The 8,484-nt window shown below is 40.7% G+C and overlaps 1 pseudogene; it reads right to left on the bottom strand.

The window, feature by feature from the left end:
• Positions 1-5,381: 5,381 nt before the first annotated feature.
• Positions 5,382-6,713, bottom strand: LOC148036214 (IN2-2 protein pseudogene; annotated as a pseudogene).
• Positions 6,714-8,484: the final 1,771 nt, after the last annotated feature.

Here is an 8,484-nt window from a genome sequence, read left to right on the forward strand (position 1 = left end):
CATGTGAGGTAGACAGGGAGTTCACTTCTAGAGGTAGCATGAACTGGCACTGAAGTAATGACTGGTGGAATTGGCTACATGCTTCAAGCGCTTCTGCTGAATGACCAGTGGAGGAGGAGAATTAGTATCCTCTATGTCAATGGGTTCTGAATATTTTGAAGGTGGAGGGGGAGGAACTGGATCAGATGGAGGAGGTAAAACACCCTTCTTAAAGGACTGAATATGTCAGAAAAGCATATAAATATGAACCAAAGGTTACATCGGTAACATTCCCTCGAGTCACCTTGACAAAATGCTGGTCCATCTTCGTAAGGAGGTAAGTGCTCCGGTCAATGGCAACCCCTTTCAAAACCATCCTGGAAGCTGTGAAGAGCTCCTTGGATAAGTAGTGAGATAGTGTCTTGGCAGGCATGAACCTGTCCTGAAGGAATTGACAGACTAGCTTCCAAAAAGGATCAGTGATCATTGAAAAATAAACTCCTGAAGCGTTAATCACCTTCTTGACATCGAGGACCTCTTTAGTCTGCTTTTGTAACAGCTTGAGGATATCTTCATTGGAGAATAAATGTTTGGTTGTGACAAAGGGTTCCCCTTTGTAAGGGAGGGACAAAGCCTTCCCTAACCCTGTAGGTGTCACAACCATGGAAGTACCACAAACCAAGCACGATTTATTACTGTATGACGCAAGAAACTCATCACAAAGGGCTGGATCGTTTGGAATCAGAGGGAGTGGAGCAGCCACAAAAGATGCAAGGCCAGCTTTCGCCATAGGCTCAAAAGTCAGTAGGGAAGAATAATCCCTACTAATCAATGGGACGTACTGAATAGGAGGAGGCGTACGAGGTTCCATTTAGATAGTACACACACAACGCAACTCACAAACAAAAGAGATGCATGCAAAACGAGCAGAAAAGATCAAAGATAATGTTAGCTATATATAGTTTGTTTATATATATAGTTTGTCTATATATAGCGCCCCAAGTCCCCTCTATATATTCCTATCATGTGTGCTCAGTTGACACACTTCTGGGGTTCCACTTCCGGTGTCTCATATCTCTCTGGTGTCTCATATCTCTCTTCTCTCCTCTCTTTCTTTTGTCTCTCATTTTCATCGCAGTTTCCAACATGGTATTAAAGCGCACAAATACACCCGAGCTGGAGGAGAAGGAATGGGTGCTCTCCATCAAGGGCATGCTCGACGCCTGCTTGTGCGGGCCGTGGGACTCCTTCCCCTCCATCTTCATGGCCTCCAACCCCCTCCATAGCCTCAAGCAGCCACAACGCAAGCCGTGGCCATGGTGCCAAGCAAGAGTAGCAGTGGTGGTGCCTTCCTTGAAAAGAAGGCCAGGTTTCGGCACCCTCGGTACACCGACTCAAATTGTTGCCAATCACTTCTGTGGCCGCTTCTGTGCGCGGAAAATTTATGATTACGATGTCACTATCGAGCCCGATCCTGGCAAGGGGCAACACAGGGATATCATCAACCAGGCGATTAATATGTACCGTACTAAGAAGATGGATGGTGCACAACCTGCATATGACGGTCAAAGAGCCTTGTACATTGCGAAACTGCTACCGCAGGAGCTTGAGTTGAGCGTAGAGCTTGCAACTGACAGTGATGCTCCCAGGAGGCACCGAAATCAGTTTAAGGTCACCCTGCGTAAAGCTTTAGTTCTGGACATGAAGAACCTTGAAGATTTCTTGCAGGGAAGACAACAGATGCTTCCACAGGAAACCTTGCAGGCGCTAGACATAGAGTTGAGGGAAGCTGTATCCAAGTACTTTGTCCCAAGGGGCAGATGTTTTTTTTTTTGGAAAAAGTTATGATTCCCATGATATACCCGGAGGGCTTGTTGCCTACAGTGGGTTCTATTAGTCAATAAGGCCGGCAAAAGTTGTGTTCTGATGAATCTAACTGCACGGCCCTGAGACTACGTTTCCTGATTAAATCTCTGAGACTGGGGATGTCCGGGTGAATCTCTTAGTATGTATCTTCACTGGTGGATTTGTATGATGTTTCTTCACCGACTGACATTTTATCGGCTAAATGTGAAGCTTTAGAAGATGCCCACAGATTGCTCGAGTATTTGGCAAAAAAAAATGTAGTGGCTTGGAATGCAATGTTGGCAGGGTATGCCAAGCATGGCCATGGCTTGCTTGCTCTTAAACTCTTTCACAAATGCAAGAGGAGGGAGTTTTTCCAAGTGCTTGTAGATTTTCAAGTACCTTGAAAGCATGTGGCAGCATTGAAGACCTTGGTCAAGGCATGATTATACATAGTCAGATCATTATCAGTAAACTTGAAGCAGATTTGGTTGTTGCAAGCACTCTTGTTGATTTGTATATAAAATGCAGGATGGTGAAATATGCACTTAAAGTATTTAATAGGTTAAAAGTCCGAGATCTTTTGTCCTGGAATGCTATAATTGCTATAACTGTGTGCAGCATGGGGAGGGCCATTCTGCACTTGAGCTCTTTGAACAAATGCCTTGCTGATACATGAGCAAATTATTAGGCTTGGATTGCAATATGATCATGCGGTAAGAAACGCCTTAGTCGACATGTATGCTAAATGTGGGTGTCTTAACGAGGCACGCAATGTGTTTGAAAATTTGGTCTATCAACACATAGTGTCATGGAACACGATGCTTGCTGGATATGCTCAACATGGACAGGGTTTTCTAGCTCTTAAACTATTTGAAAGATTCCAAAAGAAGGATGTAAAGGGGGATCAAGCTACCTTTTCATCTATCTTAAAGGCCTGTGGTATTGCTGGTGCCACAAGGCAGTGCATTCTTGGTGCCTTCTCTTCGACTACCCTGATCTATTTATATTTTCTCCAACTAATGAGGGTCTATATTCCAGGTAATGACACATTATTTCGTTTATATTATTTCCAGCTGATGAGGGTCTATATTCCAACTGATGACACATTATTTCGTTTATATTCTTTCCAGCTGATGAGGGTCTATATTCTAGCTGATGACACATTATTTCATTTATATTCATTCCAGCTGATGAGCGTCTATATTCCAGCTGATGACAAATTGTTTTATTTATATTCTGTTCATGGGGCCCCACATGTGTTATGTTGTCTATAGAGCGGCGTCGCGAACCATCTCTATAGACCTTGTGTTGTTCTAATGTCACTGTAACATTTTTCTTTAAGTTTTGATGTGACAGATATACTGCTTACATCCCAAGTTTAGTTGAAGGAATTTCTTGGAGATTTTATCTTTTGCAGTGATGTCACTTATCCTTATTTTACATGTTGTATATTTAGGAGTGATAAAGCTCTTTTGATGCCTCTGAATAGGCTGTTGTAATTCAGGAGTGATGTAGCTCCTTCTCTGTTGATGTTGTAATTATACATCTCCTTTGATGCCTATGAATAGGCTCTTGTAAGTTCAACTTTGTAATTTTATATTTTGAATATTAATATAACGGTAGGCCTATCTGTGGGTTTTTCCCTTGAGCCCCCAAGGGTATTTTCATCCATAGTAAGGGACCTTTATTTGAGCGGGGATGTTAGCTATATATAGTCTGTCTATATATAGCGCCCCAGGTCCCCTCTATATATTCCTATCATGTGTGTTCAGTTGATACACTTCTAGGGTTCCACTTCCAGTGTCGCATATCTCTCTGGTGTCTCATATCTCTCTTCTCTCCTCTCTTCCTTTCGTCTCTCGTCTTCCTCACAGTTTCCAACAGATAAAATATCAACCAAGGTTTTTGAAATGAGACTCGATCGACTATCCCCAAGCCAGACACATTCTACAAAAAATTCGACATGACCTCTAGATATATGCAACGGAAAGCTTGATGCTATACAATAGACATGCACCCTCAATCCCCATATCAGGTAGATAAAATGAAAAATAAATTCAGACCGTAACCTTAATCGTATAAATCAATCAAATCAAGAACCACACACATCATAATCAGAACAACTTTAACCATCAGTTGACAAGAAAAGACCATTCTGAAGACTACACGTGCCCATCCGGTGAAGCGTATTCATTTGAAAAGGGGAATATGAAAGTGCAGTGAGGGGAATGATTTTAGTGAAGGGTTCGTTTTAATAAATTATTAAAAATGTGTAAAATTTTATTAGATTATAAACTTTAATAAGAAAATGGTGGTTCATTTTTCAATTGTTAGTTATAATTTATTATTATGAAACTGTGCTTTTAACGAATCCCGGACTTCGATACCCGGATTAGGTCTCTAAATGCAGATTCATTAATTAAAAATTTAATGTGTCTGAAGTGCTCTTCTTTTTCAGCGTGTACATTTTTGTGATACCTGTTTCATTTGATTTAAAATTAAGGTGCGTCAGAAGCACATGCTGGTTGAGTTTTATTTAATTAAAAAGAATGTGTGTTGAGCGTAGAGGCACGTGTCATGGTGGTGATTAAGGTTCATTTTAGAAATTAATATGTGAATTTTGGGGTAGCGGAAAAAATAAACGAGAAGGAAAAAATAAGTACCTGAGAGAGAGAGAGTGTGTGTGTGTGTGCAAAGATATTGAATACACACGTATTAGTCTCACAATGCAAATGAATCTCAAAAGAGAAAAGCCAACAATTAAAAAAGATTCAAAAATTGTAAGCTTAAAAAAAAAAACCAACACCACATTAAAAAAACAATAAAAAAACATCTGGTATCTGGTTAGCTTTTTGCAAGACATTACTAGATTTTTCTAACATTTTTCCATTTATATTGGGTATTTACCATGCTTTTTTTCAAGAATTTAGCCCAAAAATAAAAATTTGACCCTTGTGTAAAGCATGTTCAGCTTTTTAAAAAAAAGAATGAAAGAAAAAGGTGGATTGAATTTTTTGATATTTTTTATTTATTTTTATTTTTAAACCATTTTTTACTAGATTTTAATGGATTTAAAATGAAATTGGAAGTGTTTGAATTTTATGTAATTAATTTTCTGAATTTATACTTTGAAAAAATAATTCAAAAATTATCTATTTGGTCAAATGAACTTTAGTTATTTTTCTATAATTTTTTAGGAAATTTTATTAACTTTTTCGATTTTAATGTGTTTTAAAAAGGGTTTTTTAATATTTTTAAATTAAAAAATGGGTACCCGACTGCGTGTGAATAACAACTTACGAACGAATGGCACGAACCACCGCATGGACAAGTCCAGACGCGCGTCCTCCCGCTGTCAAAGGATTCGTGAAAACAATATCGCATCCACAGAGGATTTTGAATAATTCCAGGATAGAAGACCAATCAAGTGAATGTTGTGTATATGGTATTTGTACAGTTCATCTTATGAGATAATTGACAGCTGCAATTGAGGCTCATGGACGAATACAGAAACTGGATACATAGTTCAGAAGCTCCGTTCAGAAGCTCCTAGTTCACTCAAGAAGCCATGACATTAACATCACAGAAATGCAGCAAAGAACACAACAAAAATCAGTAGCAGTTATAACTATGTTGAACTTAGCAAATTCTAGCTCACTGGCACGTTCATTGCAGCTATCACTGTCACTGCCACTATTGCTATCAATGCTGTAGTTGCCATTGTCACTATCACCGTATTCACTCCACTTTCAAGGTAAGCAGTGATAAAGCATAGATATTGCACAAATTCTGCAATTATCTCTTTACACCACTCTCTGGGAATTCTTTATTCAAGATTTCAATGAATTTTATGACAACATTAAGTTCACAATGTCCCATGAAGCTTCAACCAACTCCTGGAACATTTCAGCAAACTCTATTTCCTGGTTGGTTGCTCTACCAATTGGAGTTCCATAAAAATCAAACAGCAAATCTTGCAGTCCTGGCCACAGCATGCAGACGCAACCTGGACCAGAATAACTCTGTCTGGAATCACCCCTTCAATGTGCATTTGCTGAAAAAGCTAGAGGCCTCATCAAACTCTTCAGTTTGAGCACATACACCGATCATCATAGCCCAAGTAAAGACGTTCTGTTCACGCATATCCACAAAAACGGACCTAGCATCCTCCACAGCCCCTCAGCTTCCATACATCTGAATGAGGAGGTTAGACAGATATACGTCCCCGCTGAAAAGAAACCACAGCCTAGTGGGCTGAAAGGGACAATTCCAATTCCCAACTCTCTACAAGTTGGTATAATGTCTCTCTCTCTCTGCATCACGAGTCCACAAAGACCGCTCCAGCTGGACAGCTGTAATTGGATGCACTGCATGTGCACGCCGCATTGTGGAAGCAGAAGCCTCCGAAAGACCTAAGTACTTTACTTTTCCTTCTTCTACCAGTTTCTTCATCTCTCCTATCGTAACTTCAATGGGTACTCTTGTGTCAATTCTATGCACATAGTAGAGATCGATACAGTCCACACCCAATCTCTTCAAGCTTGCCTCACAACAGGCACGAACATATGTGGGATCACCTCTGAATGTTCGCTGTCCATTTTCTATAGTGATTCCAAATTTTGTAGCCAATTGTACTTTGTCTCGTATTCCCTTAAGTGCCTTACCTAGAAGGATTTCATTGAGATGCGGTCCATAGACATCCGAGGTGTCGAGGAAGGTGACGCCCAGCTCTGTGACTGCGTAGTGGATGAGGTCGATCATGTCCTGCTCGGGCTTGGGGGGCCGTACGAGAAGGACATGCCCATGCAACCGAGCCCCTGGGCAGACACTTCCAGGCCCTGTGACCCGAGCTTGGTACGAGGCACCACTGGGAGGGAGGTTGCCATAGCTCTCTTGCTCGCTCTCGCTCTCTCAGCTTCTTCTTGTCGTCGTCTCCCAAAATCCCTACTATTTAGCCCAAATCTGGGAGGAAAAGTGGTATCATCCGATAGCTTTTGCTAGTCGAAAATTGGGCATTTCAGAAATTAACTATATCTACATGGAGAAGTTGTGCCTTGTGATGCTCTTTGCGACTAAAAAATTAAGGCATTACATCCTCTATGAGAAAGTAGTTTTCTATACGAAGGCAAAAGGGCTTAGATTGCTTATGAATAAGCTATACCTGCGTGATCGATTGGCAAAGTGGTTAATCACTTTGTAGGAGTTCGATTATGAGATTAAGAGTAAGCCACCGAGGTTGCAGGGGATTGTGGAATGCCTTGTGAATTTCGGGGAGCCGAAAGAGACTTCGACTGAAGGGAGTGATATTGAAGAAATGTTTACAATTGATACAGCTTCTATGCCATCTTGGTATACTGCTATCACGCATTATCTATCAACAGGAGAGACTAGAGATGGTTTATCAAAATCAGAAATGAGAAAAATCAGACAACAGGCTTTGAAGTTTTCCTTGATCGTAGGAACACTATATCGGTAGGGTGTTGATGATATCTATCGCCGATGTGTGATGCTTGATGAGGTTCCTTTCATCTTGGAAGAGTGCCACGACTCTGCATATGGAGGGCACTTCGTGGGATGGTTGACGGCATAGAAAGCTTTAAGAGCTGGATATTGGTGGCTGTCCATCTTCCAAGATTCCTTTGAGTATGTTAAGAGATGTGATACCTCTCAAAGACATGACAACAGAGAGAATAGGAAATGCCCACTTACACCTATTATGGCTATACTTCCATTTGAGAAGTGGAGCATTGACTTTGTGGGTCCTATCACCCCGTCGTCTACTACTCAGAAGAGGTACATTATAGTAGCAACTGATTATTTTACAAAATGGTCAGAAGCGTGGGTGACAAGGCAGGACAATGCAAAAGAGACTGTAAGTTTCCTTTTAGAGTAGATTATCTGCCGGTTCAGTCCACCGAAGGAATTAGTGTCAGACCGTGGAATCCATTTTTTTAATAAGGTGATTAAAAGCCTGACTGAAGCTTGGCAAATCAAGCACAATAAAACGACCCCCTATAATCCGCAAGCCAACGGGAAAGTCGAAAGTACTAATAAGCAGCTTGTGGGTATCTTCTCTAAAATAGTCTTTGAGAAGAAACAAGACTCGGACAGGAAGTTGTATGTGGTAGTATGGGTGTACAATACAACGTTCAAGCGAGCTACCGACCATACTCCATTTAAATTAGTTTATGGGGAAGAGTGTGTGTTACCTCTCGAAATCGAGTTGCTAACCATACGGTTTGGAATTAACCACTCTTTCGGAGATGAGGATGCACTCTTTGAATGTTTCACAACCATAGCCCACCTAGATGAATTGAAATTGCAGAGCTTATTACACCAGGAGGTAGCTAAACGTCGGATGAAGTAGTTGCATGACCTTAAATCAAAGAAGTATACCTTTAATAAAGGGCAATTAGTTCTGTACTACGATGCGTGTAGGGAGATGTTTCCAAGGAAGCTGGAACCTAGATGGGATGGCCCCTACAAAATTGTTAGGATAGGGAAGAATAGGTCTACGGCTCTACTAGCTGATCTGCAAGGAGTAGAATTTAAAAATAAGGTTAATCTTAATAAGATTAAACCTTATTATTTCTAAGTATGCTAACACGGAAAAATGCATTGCAAGTTCATGCTGGGGTTGATTTGAGACCTGCAAAA

Source organism: Lygodium microphyllum, chromosome 5 (assembly GCF_053477565.2).
Source record: "Lygodium microphyllum isolate KBCC chromosome 5, Lygodium_microphyllum_v1.1.10, whole genome shotgun sequence".
Lineage (NCBI taxonomy): Eukaryota > Viridiplantae > Streptophyta > Polypodiopsida > Schizaeales > Lygodiaceae > Lygodium > Lygodium microphyllum.